This window comes from Cervus elaphus, chromosome 26, assembly GCF_910594005.1.
Source record: "Cervus elaphus chromosome 26, mCerEla1.1, whole genome shotgun sequence".
NCBI lineage: Eukaryota > Metazoa > Chordata > Mammalia > Artiodactyla > Cervidae > Cervus > Cervus elaphus.
In genome coordinates, this window is record NC_057840.1 from 30,707,614 (window position 1) to 30,728,357 (window position 20,744).

At 36.7% G+C, this 20,744-nt stretch overlaps 1 long non-coding RNA gene across 1 annotated transcript in view; it reads right to left on the reverse strand.

Moving 5' to 3' along the window:
* Window positions 1–20,744, reverse strand: part of LOC122684394 — a 152,886-nt gene that overhangs the window by 113,363 nt on the left and 18,779 nt on the right. The gene's annotated exons all lie outside the window — the stretch shown is intronic.

Consider the following 20,744-nt stretch of genomic DNA (forward strand, 5'->3'; position numbering starts at 1 on the left):
AGTTACCCTCACACTAGCTGTGGCGCAAACAATTCAGCCTTTCTGTGACTCCCATTTTTCTCATTTGCCAAATGGGATAATCAGAGTGCCTAAGTCATTATGAAGTATCTAAGAGATGATAAAAAAGAAAATTCTGACACATATTGAGTGCATAAAACATGTTAGCTGTTGTAATTATTTCTTTGATATATATGATAAAAACTCTTTGATGCCACGGACAAATATTTCTTCCTTTTCTGCATCCCCCATAAAGCATAGTGTATATACTTCTAAATACTTATTGACTGATGTATACATTTATACACAAAGATGAACCTATTGACTATCAGTGGTTGTTTCTCCAACAGAAAATATAAATTAATATTGATCCATTCAAATTCTTGAATAAGCCTCTTTGAACCAAAGATATTCATTTAGACAGCTGGCTTAAGTGGAGGTATTATCTTGAAAAGGACATAATTCACACAGCTATGTTGCAAGGCCAGGGGAAACATGAGGTCTTCCCCTTGCTGCTATGTTATTCTGAACAACCTATAGAACTAGCCACAGAATACAAAACCACATAATTGGTTGGGACACCATCACTTAAAGAGTCAAAGTAAGTTAAATAGATGGTAACATCCCTGAGCCCCAGAAGCTGATATCTTAAATCTTTCCACATCACTGACAGTGATTTGAGGTATGAAGGACATTCAGACCACTGTTAGTAAACTCTGGCCCAGCTGAGGTTAAAGACCTCTATTACATTTAAAGGCAAGTGTATCTGAGGATAGTATTGGTTTCAAGCTGATAGCAGGTGATAAAGGCATGCATACTAAGTCTCTTCAGTCGTGTCCAGCTCTTTGTGACCCTATGGCCTGCAGCCCACCAGGCTCCTCTGTCCATGGGATTTTCCAAGGAAGACACCGGAGTGGCAAGAATACATGCCCTCCTTTAGAGGATTTCCCGGCCCAGGGATCAAACCTGTGTCTCCTATCTTCTGCATTGGCAGGTGGGTTTTTTACCACTAGTGCCACCTGGGAAACCCAGGAGATACAGGGCATTTGCTAAAATTCTTTCCCTCCTAAAAATGCTATAATAAAATATTAACATCCATTCTCAGAAATAACAGGTGGTTTCTGAAAAGTACAGCATTTTCACAAGCTCTCCCTATGATGGATTTTTCAAAACCTTGGCTGATGCTGGTTTCTAAAGTGATCTTCTATCAGACTGAGAACAAATTCATTTAACGGTTTATTTCTCCAACAGTTTGAGTGACTATTTCCCCTAGATATCTTTTTCAGAGCCCACACCCTAAAGCTTCATAATTCCATTAAATCAGTGCACAGCTGGGCAATTCTTTCCTTGCTCACATTATAGTGATCCCTGGGGAATTTATGTAAATCTATGGAAATTCATTTTCAAGTCTGTACTCTGTAAAGGAGGATGCATCCTCATTAAGTAAACGATTATATCTACAAACAAGCTAAAAGCAACATGCTGGAGAGCTAAATTAAACTTTCCATCAGGAAAACAAAACCACTCTCTTTCACATATAGTCTTTACCTAAATGCCACCAAAATTATATGACGAGACTTTTATGAAGTCCAAATAGATACCAGTGAAAGTGTGGCTCAGCCACTACTGCAGCGCATAGCCTCTTTTCTCATACAACCACTTCATTTCATGCTGTGAGGATGAGTTCAGCCTTAGAATTCATGGGCTCTCAGGAAAGACTTCTCATATAAAAGTAGAAAGAAATGACCTCCCTTAGTCCTTCAAAGGACACCTAAGTCAACTTCAAGAAACACTGATAAAACCAGGTCATCTGAAAATTAAAGGACAGATATTGTAGGCTGGGTTGAGGGCAGAAGGGGACGACAGAGGATGAGATGGTTGGATAGCATCACTAACTTAATGGACACAAGTTTGAGCAAACTCCGGGAGTTAGTGAAGGACAGAGAAGCCTGGTGTTCTGGAGTCCATGGGGTCGCAAACAGTCAGGCACGACCTAGTGACTGAACAACGATTACAGGCTGGAAAGAGGAAAAGTTTTGTTTATAGTTAGACTTCTCAATCCAATCTTTGCTCCTTCATTTATTAGCTGAGTAAATCACCTAGATGCCAGGGTCTCAGTTTCCTCATCTGTACGTTAGGGATAATAATTCTTTACAATGTTATACATTTTTAATGAGGTAAACTATGTAAAGCCCTTCACCCAATACCTAGAACATGACTGGTGCCAAATGCTCTCACCTGGACCAAAAGATGAGATCTGAAAAGATCTAGGCTACAGAAATGAGGAATTCCTCCACTTAAATGTTTTGGGTCCTCAAACATCTATGGTGCCTTCCCATATTAGTAGATCTGCCCACCTCTCCTACTGCTGGGAAAGTAAGGCTGAGGGATCCCTGGGAACATTGACTCAATATGACATATCCCTTTCTTCTTAAGCCATTCCAACATTTACTCCTTTGAGTGTAAACCTTCTCATGTCTCAAAACTCCAGACTCTGCTGTCTCCATCATTGGCTAATTCCTCATGTCCTTAACTAACCATATTCCTCATTGCTTTCTTATAGACCAGCCATCATCTCTTGGCCTCACATGTCTTTGTCTCACCTACTGCTGCAGCAACCAATTCTGCATGAGTGTGGAATGATTTGATCCAGGTAAGACTTGGCAGAACTTATTTTAAGGCCATGTCCTTATGCCTCTCATCAACCCCAGGCTTTCTTGTTGACACTGATGTGTGGATGGTCTTACTTAGTACCCACAAATACAGTCTGGAATTTCAGGGATGTCCCATCCCAGTAGAGCAAAGCTTAAACCAATGGCTGATAAGAAAAATAGATAAATATATCCCCTTTCTCAACTATATGTGGTCCTGAGACGTCCTTTCATAGGACAGTCCAACAGCATGAAGCAGTCTACATTAGTGCTACTAGTTCAGCAACACACCTTCCGATCAGCTTTCCCTCCTTCCCTATGTTGATTCCTTTTCACTCACTCTGGTCTCCCTTCAGAAAAACAGTAGCCTAAATTCTTATATCAGACTCTGCTTTCTGGGGTACTCAAGCTAAACCACTTGCCTGCATCATGGGCCCTTATTAAGGGGACACAACCATGCCTGAACCATGTAACGCTCCCACTTTTCAGGAGAAGACTGAACAGGGGTAAACATCTAACACAAAGGCTGTCAATCCACGCCCTAAGCTAATAAGCAAGGCTCTAGACGTCATATGAAAAGATGAAGTAAACAAATTGAATTCTTCTCTAGGGAAGCTGGTGGCTCAGATGGTAAGGCGTCTGCCTGCAATGCAGGAGACCCGGGTCCGATCCCTGGGTTGGGAAGATCTCCTGGAGAAGGAAATGGCAACCCACTCCAGTATTCTTGCCTGGAAAATCCCATGGACGGAGGAACCTGATAGGCTACAGTCCATGGGGTCACAAAGAGTCGGACACAACTGAGTGACTTCACTTTCACTTTCACTAGGGAACTGGGAGATACAAAATGATAGGTGAAGCTAGTTAGCAGATTGTAAAGAGAGAAGGTACAGAGCAGCCACGAGGGTCTAAGGGCTCCATTTCAGTGGGGAAAGAGGAGGAACTGTATTCATTCATCATTGTAAGCCAGTACCTGGCATAGGGCCTTCCATACATAGGAGTTGAATATATTTTTTTTTGGTAAATGAAAAATGACATTTTTCTCCCACTTTTCTCCTTGAGTTTAACACTCTGCACCCAGTCCTTCCCTGAAGAGACAAGAATCGCCTAGCATTTCCTCAATCCCATCAACACTCCACTACTTTACTTCCATTCCACATAGCAAACAGTAAACCACACCTTAAACCTCACCAGGTCTCTTAACTGCATCCCCTTCAGAAGCCTCCTGAAATGCCTCTCCCTGATTATCACATGTTGTAGTCTCTGTCATCTCACCGGTCCCCTCACTTCTGGGCATGATGAGGAAAACCTCATCAATCCTCCTTCATCACAGTCCTTCTTTGCTTTCCTGGCCTTCCTTACTTCATGCCTCTCCATCCAGTCAGTACCCCTGTGGTTAATTATTATAATAAATACTTCTATTTCTGTGTTTAACTAATCCTTTTATAATACACATACAGGCATAAAAATAACAGTTCCAACATTAACAGACTACACTGTCTGTTTTCCCCTGTTCCTGATATAATAAGCACAACTAGAAAACATCACAGGTAACTTCAGTTACACCTTCCACACAAATGAAATTACAAGTGTTTTCCCTTGTATCCCATGATCGTGTTCATACTACTTCAATAATTTCGCCTTCTGTAGTCCATACCTGGTAAACAACAAGACCTCAAGTCTTTTTCACGATTCTCTATGAGTTCATAAACAGAGAGCTTTTTCATGTTCTTTCCCAATGGACTCACGGATACCCTGAAAATCAGGGGATGTGGCTAGATGCTAGGCATCCATCTAACTCCATCCACTAGCATATCCAAGCCTCGGCTATGACCCAACCAAGACTCCTTGTCAAGTAAGTCAGTGACCTTCCCTACTCACTGTGTTACAAACTTTTCATATGTGTTTAACCTTAAAAATAACTCCATAAGGTTCTCATCACAGTTTCCATATGAGGAAACTAAGGTCCAAAGAAGGTTAAGTAAATTTCCGTAGGTCACACAGTTAATCAGTGGCGGAGTTACTATGAAACCCAAGCTTTCTTATCCCAAAGGATGTTCTTTCAGGACTACTATAATATAAAGATGCTTAGCATTTTTTTTTTTATTCTCAATGGTATCAAAATAATATTAAGCTTTCAGGATTACATCCTTGGATAACCCATAGTATTAGTATTAGTATTACTGGCATGTTGCTTCCTTCTCTCTCCAACTCCTTAAATGCTACCAACATTTATGAAGTCTCTCAGAGAATAGCTTTCCTTTCCAGCTCCTAGTCATTATTTTAATTCAGCCCTTTGCCATCATGTCTGATTAATTGAAAGAAAAGGGCTTCTAATCTGTATTCCCTGATCTCAGTATCTTCCTAACTCAATTCATATTATTCATAATTGCTATCCTTCTTGAACAGTTTCATCATATCATTTTCTCTTCTATGAGAAAAGTTAATAACTTTTCCTTTTTTGATAAATGTAACATTAAGTGACTCCCCTCCTCCATCAATCCATCAATATTAAACTCAGTTTCATCTTTTATGCTCTTTTCACTAGGATTTCACCCTCAAGCCTTATTCTTAAAACACAATTTATGGACTTCCAATTCAAAGAACGCTAGTCTGTCTTATTCGTTCAACAACTCTATATTCCTAAAACTATTGAAATGACCCAAGAAAAAAGTTTTAAGGGTAAAATATGTATCTATGTTAGAAAATATGGAACATTTCCCTTAAAAGTAGAAAAATTTGACAGCTTTTATAAACCACGGTGCATGCCTGATCAGATAAAGGGAAGAAATGACTACAATTCAAATCAGCCAACAAAGGGACTGGAGAAAGTAGTATGTCAAGATAATCTGGTTGATAAGATACTAAAACTAAAATATATCTGGTTATTTGATAAACTACAGCCCCTTATCTGGAAAATATTCTTCTGGACCCACAAGAAAGTAAAGAAAAAACCTCAGGTTTACATTACCAGACAGAGAAAGCACACCATGAGTTGAAGCTGGAGAGGAGTAAGAAAAATTAAAATCTAGAGTTATTATAAAGGAAACCTGATACTGAGATACTAAGCCTGCCTCAGGATTGGGTGAACAGAATCTTAAACTCCAACATTAGAATGAGATCCCTGATGGTGAACAAGATGGACCTAGGTTAGTAGCAACCAGAGAATCCAGGTGTACTAAACTCAGTCTTCTTTTGTGTACGTGCTCAGTCATTAAGTCGTGTCCAACTCTTTGCAACCCTGTGAACTGTAGCTCACCAGGCTCCTCCATCCGTGGGATTTCCCAGGCAAGAATACTGAAGTGGGTTGCCACTTCCTCCTCCACAGAATCTTCCTGACCCAGGGATCAAACCCACGTCTCCTCTGTCTTCTGCATTGGCAGGCGGATTCTTTACCACTGAGCCACTTGGGAAGCCAGTCTTGTCTAGAGGAAAGCATTTCAATTATAACCCCAAGAATTTTCATAGATCATGAAATCATAAGAAAGGAGATAGCCTGCCTCAGGAATGAATCAGCAGAAAAAGAAAAACAACATATTTAATCCCTCATAACTTCAAATTGTAGAATTATCAACTATAAAATATGAAATAATTTCAAAAAAAATATTAAAAGAAAGAGAGAATTGAAAAAAAAAGGAAGCAGCAAAGATGGGATTATTTTCAAAAGATCAAGTAACTTTCAAAAATACAGTTTTTAGAATAAAAACATAATCATTGACATCATAAAGTTCCTCAGTCAGTAAATCAACAGCTTAGATAAAGCTGAAGATAGAATTAGGTAATTAAAAGATTACCCTAAAGGAATTACAAGGAATGAAGCAGACAGAGAAAAGACAATGCAATATATCGGGGGCGGGGGTGGGGGGGGGGGGGGAGGGAGGTAGATAATCAGACTTAAAGAAATGAATGAAAATGTCTCATAAAGTAATAATAGAAAGATTGTAGGAGAGGAAATAGTCAAAGAAATAATGTTTGAGAATTTCCCAGAACTGATAAAAGATTCTGGAGATATATGTGAAAGATATCCATTCCTACACATATTATAGTAAAAGTTCAGAACATCACAGCTTAAGAGATCTAAAAAATTGTAATTTCTTCTGCAAAGAAATGATAATTAGTCTAGAAGCAGACTTTGAATAGCCACAGTGAAAGCCAGTAGCAATAGAATTATTTTCAAGAAGTTATTTCAAGAAAATAACTGTCAACCTATTTTGATTCCATCAAAATTTCTTCAAGATTGAGTGAATTAAATAGTTGATTAAATATATTTCAAGCAGTTTATATGAGCAAAATCTGAGAGGAAAAACAGTGCACTTTCATAAGAAATTTTTAGAAGATATACTGCTGGAAAAAAAAAAAAAATGATCCCAGAAGGAAGACCTAAGAGAGTGAGAAGAAATTGGTAAACATATAGATAACTCTATATAAACTTTGTCTTACAAAATGATAAATAAAATGTCTAAGGAAATTAAATGATAGAACTTAAAGAGTAATAGCAGCGATGTCAGAATAGATGATTAGAAAAATTGGTTCAAAATCCTGGTATTGTTCCGAAAGGGGAGAGTATAAATGGTTAATTAAACTTAGTTATTGTTAAGTTAGTGGACACCCCTTAAAATGTCAAAATTTTAAAATAAGTTCGAATATATCATTTCTAGTCAGTAAAGTGAGAAAATCGAATAATAAAACAAGCAAATTTGAAAGAAAAAGAAAAAAATAGAGGAAGAAAAAGAAATATAGTAGAAATTAAGATTATAGAAATATGTAAATATATGACTAATCACAATATTTATATTATACTCCAAACCTGCCACTTAAAAACAGAATTTTAAGGCCAGATAAACATAATTCTATATCAGACACACCTAAAAATATAAAGAGGAAAGGGTTGAAAGATATGTCCAACAAATAGCTCAAAGAAAGCTGGGAAGAATTATATTAATATAATAATAATAGTCTTTAAGATAAAAAACATAAATTAGGAAGAAAAGTGATACTATCTGGTTTCAAATTATCAGTAAGATTGAGCAACTAGATATGGGGTAATGGCCCTATCTCAAATTACACAAAGCAAAACAGTCAAGAACTCCAGAAAAAAATGACAATCATCATAATAATATAAAAATGAAAATGAAACATATCTTTTTCAATTACTGATAGTTCAAGCAGAAAAAAAGTTTATAAAATATGAATATTTTGGACTACCAATCTTGATTTAATGTTGATAGGTGATAGATTTCTTAGCACACATGATACACTTTTCAAAATTGAATACATTAATCTATAAAGCAAAACTTATCTTACATACATAATACATATCCTTGTGTGAACATACATATGCTTCACATTATACAGAGAGAATTTGGTCTATGTGGTGTATGTTTTTGTGTGCTTATATATGTGTTACAGTCTCTAGCCACAATGAAATTAAATCAGAAATCATATTTAAGGAGATGAGTTTCTAATATCATCTCATGAAAAATGAAATGAAAAATTTCCAACACACACAAGAGCAAATGAAATAACACAGAATGCTCATGTACCATGAATCAAGCTTCAGTGGTTATTCAACTCATAGTCAATCTTTTATCATCTATATATCCACTCCCATCTGAATTTTTCTAAAGCAAATTCATCCATAAATACTTGTAACTCTATAAAGGAAGGACTTTTTTCTTTAACATAACCATAATACCATTATATATTTTTTAAAATACATAAAATTCCTAAAATGTCCAGTGTTCATATTTCCTTATGTTACATTTTTTCTTAGTTTATTCAAATCAGGATCCAAATAAGGATCATACATTGCATTTTATATATATGTTAAGTCTCAAGTAGATACTTATTATTAAGAATCCATATGACTGAAATTCTAAAAACACACTTCCAAATAACTCATAGATCATAAAAGAAATAAAATTGGAACACTGAAAATACTTGTAACTGAACAAAGAGCAAAATGCTAGCATAGTTTTACTTTGATATGCAATGAAAGCAATCATTTGAGGAAAACTTTACACTTTAGTGCTTTTATTAGAAGAATAAATGGTGGAAATTAATTATTTAAATATCCAACTTAAGAATTTCGGTGCGAAGGCAGAATGACAGACTATAAGCAAAGAAAACAGAAAAGAATTTAAAGAAAGAATGGACACTGAAATAGGAAACTAAAATACAACACAAGATCAAGGTGATGGAATAAAGTGAAAGTGAAGTCGCTCAGTCGTGTCTGACTCTTTGCAACCCCATGGACTGTAGCCTACCAGCTCCTCCGTCCATGGAATTTTCCAGGCAAGAGTACTGGAGTGGATTGCCATTTCCTTCTCCAGGGGATCTTCCCAACCTTCCCAGAGATCCCTGCTGCATTGCAGGCAGACGCTTTACCATCTGAGCCACCAGGGAAGCCCTTGATGGAATAAAGATAGCCCCAGTTCTTTGACACTCATCCCATTGATAGGAGAGGTCTATTTCTCTTCCCCTTAAATCTTTGTTCTGCAACTGCTTTGACCAAGAGTAGGGTAGAAGTGATGCTTTGCCAGCTCTAGGTCTAGCCTTCAAGAGAATATGTAATTTCCACTTCCTATAGAACATTCTTAGTGTTCCAAGCTACAGTGTAAGGAGTGCAGATTGGAGAGGCCTTGTGGAGGAGTCCTGTGCTATGTAAATAGAGGGAGAAATCCAACTGAATTCATCCCTCTAGTTTTCCTTGCCGAGGCATCAGGCATGTGAGTGAAGCTATCTTGGACTCTCCAGACCAGACGAAGAGCCAACTGAATACTACCAAGTAAACCCAGTCAGTACCACATGATGCAAGAGAATGAGCCAGGAAGACTCTTCCTGAATCCCTGACCCGCAATAAGTTTCGAAGGTTGTTATATAGCAAAAGACGATGAGAGTAATAAACAAAGTCATAAGTTGGTTCCTTGAAAAGACTAAAAAAATTTGTCTCTAATCTCTAATGATATTTGTCAAAGGGAAAAAAGAATAAAACATTTAAAAAAAAAAAACAAGATACAAAGGGCTTGGTTGCTAACTAGACATATCACGGGGTTCATTTTGCAACATATACAAATATCGAATCATCATGTTGTACACAAGAAACTAATATATCAATTATACCAATTGATAAAAAGACTATATATCAGATTATATTCCAAGGAGGTGACTCTGGATTAAAGCCTTGAGGCAGGATTAAGATAATGTGATATGGTAGAACAAATAGTTGTTTGAGGTTTGGATTCTTCCACTAAATAACTTTGGGAAAGTTATTTAAATCTATTAGACCTCAGTTTGGGCTTCCCTAATAGCTCAGTTGGTAAAGAATCCGCCTGCAGTGCAGGAGACCTGGGTTTGATCTCTGGATTGGGAAGATCCCCTGGAGAAGGGAAAGGCTACCCACTCTAGTATTCTGGCCTGGAGAATTCCATGGACTACAGTCCATGGGGTCACAAAGAGTGGGACATGACTAAGTGACTTTCACTTTCACTTTCAGACCTCAGTTTGGTAAAAACAGACTAAAAAGTTCTTTCCATAATTTTAATTCTTTGACATTGTGATTTTTTCCTAATAAATTTATTCTCTGCTCTTTATAGGGGCTGTACTTAAGAAATGATGAATTTAGAGTAAGGAGTAAGTAAGTTCAGTTCTGGAGGTAACCAATACTACTTGTCCTCTTTGCTTAAACAGGGGAAAAATTTTGGAGACTAACCTGCCTTTTCTTTTTTTTTCTTTTTACAGAATTTCACTATGTCTATGCAAGTTCTTTTTGTGTTAATAAGTCAATAAACATGTTATATTAAATTCACATGAACACACAGAAGTTTATTCCCTAAAATAAAAGAAGTATCACGTTAGCTAGTTTGATAGGCATAGCTTATGAAGAAAGAACTAGTTTTTATCCTTATATATTGTGTACAAACATTGTATACTAAATTCTGGCTTTTTTAAAGATTTTGCAAGACTTTGAGACTGCTACAAATGACTAATGCTACAATATGACATGGAACTCAGGTGCATTTAAGTGCTTAATGAAAATATGGCCACAACTTTTATTATACTTGGCACTTCATTTTCAACATTAACTTAAAAGTTGTGTAAAAAGTGAAGGAAAGTGAAGTTGCTCAGTCATGTCCAACTCTTTGCGACCCCATGAACTATAGCCTACTGGCTCCTCCGTCCATGGAATTTTCCAGGCAAGAGTACTGGAGTGGGTTGCCATTTCCTTCTCCAGGGGATCTTTCTGACCCAGGGATCGAACCCAGGTCTCCCGCATTGCAGGCAGAAGCTTTACCATCTGAGCCACAAGAGAAAATTATTGTTTTTTTTTAACGTGGTTTTTAACAACCAACATAGTTGGTTTTTAACATGGAATTTAGATGATGAAGTTTTATAGCAAGTTAAATTTCTCCTGATATTTTGGAATGATTTTGAAGCATATGGATAGAGGGGGTGGAAAGGGCCTTAGTTCTATCAAAATGTTCTAGCTCATCACCTTAGAGCAAATAAAAAGCTATACCATACTTTCAGCTTAGTTTCTGGCAACAAAGTTTATTAGTTTAAATGCCTTTTCAAATCCCCAACTATTTTTATCTCAATTCTGAAATATAGTGTACAAAAAGGAAAGTTAGACCAGTTGACATAATGAACAGGTTACAGGCTTCAATGAAAACATTAGGCCATTGTAAAAAAAGATATCATTAGGATTTTTTGAAATCTCATTTTAAATCAGCAAAACTATTTCACATATTCAGTTGTTTTCTAATGAGGATAAATATTTGCATGATAAAATTAAGAAACATCTATGATTTAATGTATACAATATAAACATGAGAAACACCATACTCACTAATAGATACAGATTCCTCTTACTCTGAATATAGACTATTTAAAACATCTTTAAATAGATAGCTAAATAATATGATATATTTATATAAGAGTTCTTTACATTCTTATTAAGATTAGGGCATCAATCTTGACCTTTATCCATTACTATTTCAAAAAAGTAAAAAAATCCTAGCTACATGCTTTTTTATTTCAAAGTGTCTTCTTTATCTTTGTGAGCTAGCTAGGTATCAACTACAAGGCATTAATAATTCCTTTCTTGCCAGGTTATTTTTAGACTGCTTTAGCTTTATTAAGATGTCTACCAAATGCTAAAACGTTAAATAATGAGCTTTCTCTTCTATGCCTACCCCATATATAGGACATTTCTTGTTTCAAACCTCAGTGCACACATGTAAACACAATTACTCAAAACAAGGCAACAAGTGAGAAGCAGGATTAAAATAAGAACTCAGACATTCTAACTCACAATCCAGCATTCAACCCCCTAGAACTTGCTGTTTTCCTTTGTCCTCTTTGCTGTAAACCAAGATACTTGTTCTTTAGCAGGGTGTTTCTGCTGCAAATCCAGTTACTACTGCATTATGCAATGAAGTCAGAAGCCTGAGCTTGTGACATCAATGTAGGTTGCTATGGTAACTCTTTCCATAAGTATTACAGGTTCATTGTAGGCTCAAAAAAGAGGACTTCAGCAGAGTAGCAAAATAGCCAGTATTATTCAGCCTAAATTACAATAGTAATTGATGCAAAAAAAATGTCTTACACTAGCTATAGTAAATGCAGGTTTTTATACTTGTTTTATGTCATTATTGAAAGTCATTTTCTAATTTTTTTTAAAGCAATGAAAATTCTTCAAAAGAAATAACATTGCCACTGACCTTCTGATAGAAGAAATCCACATGATCCAGGCAGAAGAGAGTACTACAGGAACATGGCTAATTATTCCATGCATTGTGTCATTCCAGAAGTCAAGTAATGTTATACACTATCTGTTATGAATACACTCATAACTGCATGGTTCCAATCCAGTTTTCTCATTACAGACATTATAAGAAGGTCCCACAGAGCTGTTTGTATGAAAGCAATTTTAGATAAGTTTTCCCAATGAATGTGCCTATTTTTAACCAAACAATAGAAAAAAAATCACCTTTTTATTGCACATGTTCATCCTTATTTCCCCCAGAATATCTTTGCTAACGCCTCAGTTTTAATGGTTAAATCCATCTCCCTGTGTAGGAGACATTGGAAAATATTCTTTCTCCATTACATTCTTTTTACCTGAATTTGAAGCACATGGCTGATGGTTGCAAAGCCAGCACTCCTTTCTTCCATAGCTCCTTTTCTTGATCACCTATCATCATCAACATGAGGATTTTCCTTCAAGTCTGCAATTACGCTCAAGCACAGCAGAGGGGTTGCAACGTGTCAGGCATGAGGTATAAAAAGCATGAGACAGTTCCTTCCATGAAAAGTTCATACTTATAGTAACAGCAACAACTCTAATAATATTTACTGGGTACCTGCCATGTGCCAGACACCGTCCTAAGCACTTTATATCCATCTGCTCATTTAATCTTTACAACAATCAGGAAGAGGAGGAGTTACTACTATCCCCATTTTTACGCATTCGAGAATTGAAGCTCAGGGAAATAATCACCTGCCTGAAGTCACAGACATAGTCAGGGAACAACGCTGGCATTTGAACTTAGATCTGAGTCCAAGTGTTAACGATCTTTTGACAGAAATTAAGGAAATTTCTTGTTACTGTGGTAAAATTAAAAATTGCATCATAATCCTACTGAGAAAGAATTCCTACACATATACTTCACTGAAGAAGAAAGGCAATGATAGTCTTCAGATTGGCTTCATAAATACTTTTGATGACTGACTTTTCTGTTTTTGTAACACTCAGCAGTTCAGAAAGTGTTTGTCTGAAGACATTTTTATTCCCTTAGGTTATAAATGAAAATATCTCTCAAAAAGATTGGTCTATAAGTTTTCTTAGACAGCTGCATTGATATTCTCATATACTCTAAGCTACTGGACTTTTTTCAGCTCAGATAAATATATTAATAATGTGTAGAGTGTGAAGCTGTTTACAAATCATACTAAACATTCACCCATTCAGCACATATTCATTGAACCACTATTATGAGTCAGGCACTGTGCGAAATATTAGATATGAAACTACAACAGAAAAATGAAGTGGTCTGCAAATTAAAGAAGCACATGATATAAAATGAGAGAGTCATTGATCAAAGAACAACATAAGAAATGTAAAATAAGGATTGTGTCCAGACAGTAGAAAATAAGAAAGGCTGAAATAGATAATTTAAGCATTCAACCTTGAGTAGTGTAAAGAGAACAGAGGAAACACAAAGAAGAAGGAAGAAAACTATAAAAAGAAAAAGAGAACCTAGGGAAATGTAATGCAACATATGACAGGAACGTCAAACAGCCAACTTGGTTCTTTGAAAAGATAAATAAAATTGACAAACCTCTGGCAAGGTTGATCAAGAAAAGAGAGGCAAGGCAAAAGTAAACAACATTTGAAATGACAAAGGGAACACAATTAGAGATACAACAGAGATTAAGAAGGAAACAAGATACCATGAACCTTATGTCAATACATTTGCAAGCATAGATAAGGGGGACAAACAAAATGATCAAGAAGAAACTTTAATAGACTGAGAAACACCAAAGAAACTGAATTAGAAATATAAAGACTTTCCAGATCAAAAGCATGGATGGTGTTACAGGTAATGTTATCAAAATTTAAGAATAGATAATTCCAATCTTACAAAGTCTTCTAAATAATTTTTAAAAGAGGGAAGTATTCAAATGAATTATTTTATGAATTTAGTATTAATATAACTTGATTAAACTAAAAAACTCAACAAGAGCAGTATAAGAAAAGAAAAATAAAGAATATCTCCCATGAACATAAATGCAAAAGTTCTAAATAAAGTACAAAATCTAGCAAATGTAATAAAAGCCTATATCCCTCTTCTTCTTCCAAACTCAACCATTAATTGGCCTTTTGGATCTATTATTCTCTACTTCTTATTTTACATTTTAGTAATAATATTGAACTGTGGCATTTCCATGGACATACCTTACATTTCTCACCTCTGGGCCTTTCCTGATAATACTTCTACCTTGACATCCATTTCTCATTTAACTAGATAATTCTTATCTTCCAAAAATCACCTCATCTCTTTCTCCTTCTGGCCTGAACTTTTTCTTATGATTTACTTTTTTTCTGGAAAGAATGTGTCCCTTTCTGCCAGAGGACTGACACCTGATTCCTAAAAGATCATTACATTTTTTTTTTATTATTATTCTGGGATTCTAAGACACATCTAAATACTCAGAATGGATTGTTTACCCATACCACATAGTTAGGTTCACATGAAAACATTCTCAAATACCAAGAAAGTGTTTTATTTTAACAACAATTAATAATTTATCTAATGTCTAACTTTAAGGAGTCTGATGGGAAGCACAGTGGAAGATTCTTACCAAGGTTCTGGAAGAAGACAAAAACATGACGTGAGTCATAGTTGGGCTCTAGATTAATTACCACATTAGCAAGGAATATACAGAACTGAAAAGTTAAACATTTGCTATATTCTTGAGAAAACTGAGAATGTGAATAAAATGTATTAATGTTGAACACTGCAGTTCCCTTTAGGGGAAAAGGCATGAATAAATACGCTCCTCAAAACTTACATTTTCCAGACTGGTGGGGCTTGAGGGATGTTCTGAGCCAGAAGAACAGTCACTCCTATGCGCCCTCAGGGGGAAATGTCTGGCTTTTAGTAGAATTTAACAGAGTCACTGATCCTGTTGCTGGATTTGATACGCTTTCTTTCCTTTCTTCCTCCCTTCCATCTACTGTCCTTCTTTCCTTTTTAATATAAACACATTTTCTATTAAAGTAATGCATGTTTGAAGTTTTAAAGAAGCCCCATTGTTTTATGCACAGAATTACCCAAATGAAGAGCATTTTGAAGCAGGCATCCTGTTTCTTATTTTCTCAAATCTGAGTATGAATTTAGAAGCATAACGTATTGGTTGAGTACATGTTTCAGAGCCAAATAGCCCTTGCCTTCAGTTAACAAGTTTTCTTATTTACTTAGGGACTAGTACTTAGCCGTTCTGTGCTTCCTCATTTGTAATAAAGAATGAAAACTGTTGTCCCTCCATCATGTGGTCTGTGAACCAAAAGAAGATTCTACCTGAAGAGCACATAACATAGGGACAAACACCTGGTGAATACTTAATACATGTAAGCTAATAGTTATGCTTACAAAAAACACCAGTTATATGACAGTCTGGAGAAGTCAAAACTATAGCAATGGTAAAATGGTTAATGGTTTCCAGGCATTTGAGGCAGGGAGAATGTTAGCTGAAGACAAACACATGAAGCACCGTTTTAAGGTGATACACCTATTCTGTATGTTACTATAATGGCAGATATATGATAGTACACATTTGTCAAAATATATCAAACTTTGTAACATAAACAGTGAACCTCACTGTATGCACATTAAAAAAAAACAAACCTGTATCAGATGTCTGAGTATCCCTGGGTGGCATGTAGAAAGTAGGAAGTAAAGAAACACCTGGAGTAACAGGCAAACTTGGCCTTGGAGCAAGAATGAAGCAGGGCAAAGGCTGAGTTCTGCCAAGAGAACACACTGATCATGGCAAACACCCTCTTCCAACAACGCAAGAGAAGACTCTACACATGGACATCACCAGATGGTCAACACCGAAATCAGATTGATTATATTCTTTGCAGCCAAAGATGGAGAAGCTCTATACAGTCAGCAAAAAAGAGACTGGTAGCTGACTGTGGCTCAGATCATGAACTACTTATTGCCAAATTCAGACTGAAATTGAAGAAAGTGGAGAAAACCACTAGACCATTCAGGTATGACCTAGATCAAATCCCTTATGACTATACAGTGGAAGTGAAAAATAGGTTTAAGAGACTAGATCTGATAGACAGAGTGCCTGATGAACTATGGACGCAAGTTTGTAATATTGTATAGGAGACAGGGATCAAGACCATCCCCAAGAAAAAGAAATGCAAAAAAGCAAAATGGCTGTCTGAGGAGGCCTTACAAGTAGCTGTGAAAAGAAGGGAAGTGAAAAGCAAAGGAGAAAGATGGGAAAGATATTCCTATCTGAATGCAGAGTTCCAAAGAATAGCAAGGAGAGATAAGAAAGCCTTCCTCAGCGATCAATGGAAAGAAATAGAGGAAAACAATAGAATGGGAAAGACTAGAGATCTCTTCAAGAAAATTAGAGATAACAAGGGACCATTTCATGCAAAGATGGGCTCATTTCTGTCCTTACTGAAATGGTAGGGACCTAACAGAAGCAGAAGATATTAAGAAGAGGCGTCAAGAATACACAGAAGAACTGTACAGAAAAGATCTTCACAACCCAGATAATCACGATGGTGTGATCACTCACCTAGAGCCAGACATCCTGGAATGCAAAGTCAAGTTGGCCTTAGGAAGCATCACTACAAACAAAGCTAGTGGACATGATGGAATTCCAATTGAGTTATTTCAAATCCTGAAAGATGATGCTGTGAAAGTGCTGCACTCAATATGCCAGCAAATTTGGAAAACTCAGCAGTGCCCACAGGACTGGAAAAGGTCAGTTTTCATTCCAATCCCAAAGAAAGGCAATGCCAAAGAAAGTTCAAACTACCGCACAATTGCACTCATCTCACACACTAGTAAGTAATGCTTAAAATTCTCCAAGCCAGGCTTCAGCAATATGTGAACCATGAACTTCCAGATGTTCAAGCTGGTTTTAGAAAAGTCAGAGGAACCAGAGATCAAATTGCCAACATCCGCTGGATCATCGAAAAAGCAAGAGAGTTCCAGAAAAAACATCTATTTCTGCTTTATTGACTATGCCAAAGCCATTGACTATGTGGGTCACAATAAACTGTGGAAAATTCTGAAAGAGATGGGAATGCCAGACCACCTGACCTGCCTCTTGAGAAACCTATATGCAGGTCAGGAAGCAACAGTTAGAACTGGACATGGAAGAACAGACTGGTTCCAAATAGGAAAAGGAATACCTCAAAGCTGTATATTGTCACCCTGCTTATTTAACTTATATGCAGAGTACATCATGAGAAACACTGGGCTGGAGGAAGTACAAACTGGAATCCAGATTGCCGGGAGAAATATCAATAACCTCAGGTATGCAGATGACACCACCCTTATGGCAGAAAGTGAAGAAGAACTAAAGTGCCTCTTGATGAAAGTGAAAGAGGAGACTGAAAAAGTTAGCTTAAAGCTCAACATTCAGAAAACTAAGATCATGGCATCTGGTCCCATCACTTCATGGCAAATAGATGGGGAAACAGTGGAAACAGTAGCTGACTTTATTTTTGGGGCTCCAAAACCACTGTGGATGGTGATTGCAGACATGAAATTAAAAGATGCTTGCTCCTTGGAAGGAAAGCATGACCAACCTAGACAGCATATTAAAAAGCAGAGACATTACTTTGTCAACAAAGGTCTGTCTAGTCAAGGCTATGGTTTTTCCAGCGCTCATGTATGGATGTGAGAGTTGGACTATAAAGAAAGCTGAGCACCAAAGAATTGATGCTTTTGAACTGTGGTGTTGGAGAAGACTCTTGAGAGTCCCTTGGACTGCAAGGAGATCCAACCAGTCCATTCTAAAGGGGATCAGTCCTGGGTGTTCATTGGAAGGACAGATGCTGAAGCTGAAACTGCAATATTTTGGCCACCTGATGCGAAGAGCTGACTCATTTGAAAAGTCCCTGCTGCTGGGGAAGATTGAGGGCAGGAGGAGAAGGGGATGACAGAGGATGAGATGGTTAGATGGTATCACCGACTCAATGGACATGGGTTTGGGTGGACTCCCGGAGTTGGTGATGGACAGGGAGGCCGGTGGTGTGGTTCACGGGGTCGTAAAGAGTAGGACACAACTGAGCAACTGAACTGAACTGAACTGATGGGTTACTACACACACATATAACTCCTTGCTCAGTCAGTAGAAGTAATGACACCTCAGTAGCAACAAGAACACCTACTACTCAGATCTTGCTTTCTAATACCATTTTCCAACTAAAAATAAAAATAAAAACAGGGCCCCTTGGAGATAGACAGATTCTAGGACTGAGACAAAAAATACACAAGATGATCCTAGAGCATCTTTTAGTACCAGAAAGTAAAAGAAATGCTTTTTAAAGAAATAATGGAACATGCAAAGGGACCAAGCAGAGAACTGAAAAAGTCCCCAGTGGTCAAGCTGGAAATTTTTATCAACAAAATAAGTGGTATTAGCTTATAATCCAAAACAAAAAATAAATCAGTGAGTCCATACAGATATAGATAAATGATTTAAAAATAAATAAGGGAGAACAGACAAATCTCCTAGACAGAAAATTTACAAATAGTTAGTGTCAGTACTTTGTCCTCAAGGTGTGAAGCATAAATTCTCGCACACTGGATGTGAGCTGTTCATAGTGACTTTCTTCGCAAAAGTACAGTATAGAAAAGCAGATAACTTTATAGTAATGTTACAGTAGAGAAACCTGGCAAACACTAACTCACGCAGTTGACCAAGGTAAATGGAGACAATGATAAGTCATGTTGAAGTACGTACCCTCGACATGATGTGATGACAATGCCCCTTTACCTCTGTGGTTTCCTCCATAAAACCCACAACCCCAGTCTAATCATTGAGAAAAAACATCAGACAACTCCCAATGGAGGAACACTGTACAAAATAGTTGAGTCCTCAAAACGCTCAAAGTCACTGAAAACACGGTAAATTTGACAGACAATCACAGCCAAGAGGTGCCTCGGGACTCATGAGGACTAAATACAATGTGGTAACCTGGATGAGATCCCCAAAGAGGAAAAGGACATTAGGTGAAAACTAAGGAAATTAGAATAAATTATAGACTACAGTTAAAATAATACATCAAGACTGATTCAAAAGTGCAACAAATAGCCCGTACAAATATATGATGTTATTAACAAGGAAAAAATGGTATGGGCTATACAGAAACTCTGTACTGTCTTAAACTGTTTTAAAATTTAAAATTTGCTTTTAAGAAGAAAAAACTTAAAGACAGATTATTATATTCAACCTAAAAACAAAAACATTAACCAGCATTACTAAGTATTATTTTTTTAATTTGGTTGACTATTAGTACAAGAAATAACTAGCAATTACAAGGTCTTATGAACTTGAATGTTTTAATCATCACTCCAACTAATCCTGGTCTAATTCTTATACTCAATTCAATTCAGGTTGAATCTCTTCTAAAAATTAGACCTCCCCTTGAAGTTGACCTGTTATATTTAAAACCTTTATCACCCATTTTAATTTGCCAACAAGGAAATCTTACAGATGTCAGTGACTTTTACATTCAATCTGCAGTTCCTAACACTCTAAATACGCCATTACTTAGCACTCCTTGATTTATAGCTCAAAGCACAATTTGCCCTTTATAATCCAGTGAAAAATTATTTAAAAAGTAATAGATCAGTCACAAATTACATTAGCTAACTAGTAACACAAATGCAAACATGGTGATTTTTCCCAATATTAATTAGGTTTCATATCACTTATGTCTCCTGGGTTTAGTTCTTGGCTTCTGAAGTCAGAATTTACATATTCAGCTTTTTCTCAAGTAACTCCTCATCTAACAAACTTCCCCATCCACAATAGACTTTCTGTTGTACTATTTTCCTTTAAAAATGTGGAAGTGCAAAACAATCACTAACAGTTTTCTATATACTCCCAGAAAGTCGTTCGCTCCCTCGCTACTGTTGATAGAAATGTACCTCTCTGAATTGAAGACTTTTGTGAAGCCTGTGCTTTGGGATCTTGAAGGTAACTATGAAGAGAGAGATGAGAAGAAACAGTAGAGACAGAGAACTGAGCTCCCCCACCATACAGTTTTTGAAGGAGCTGTTTGCCTATGTTTATTCATTCCATTTATCTCTCATCTGCACACTCAAGGTTATACCCTATAATCTCCCTATCAGTGTTCTTAGCTCTTGCACCTGTAGAATCTGATAGGAGTATAAGATAAGCATAAGTTAGAACTTTCTGATTCTTCACAAGGTCCTAAAACACCTAGAAACAATGGCCCTTGACTTAGATGAGGCAAGCAGAAATGCAGATTAAAGCAGAGAGACTGAAAATTTTTACCACTTCTCAAGTACCACAAACCATCTT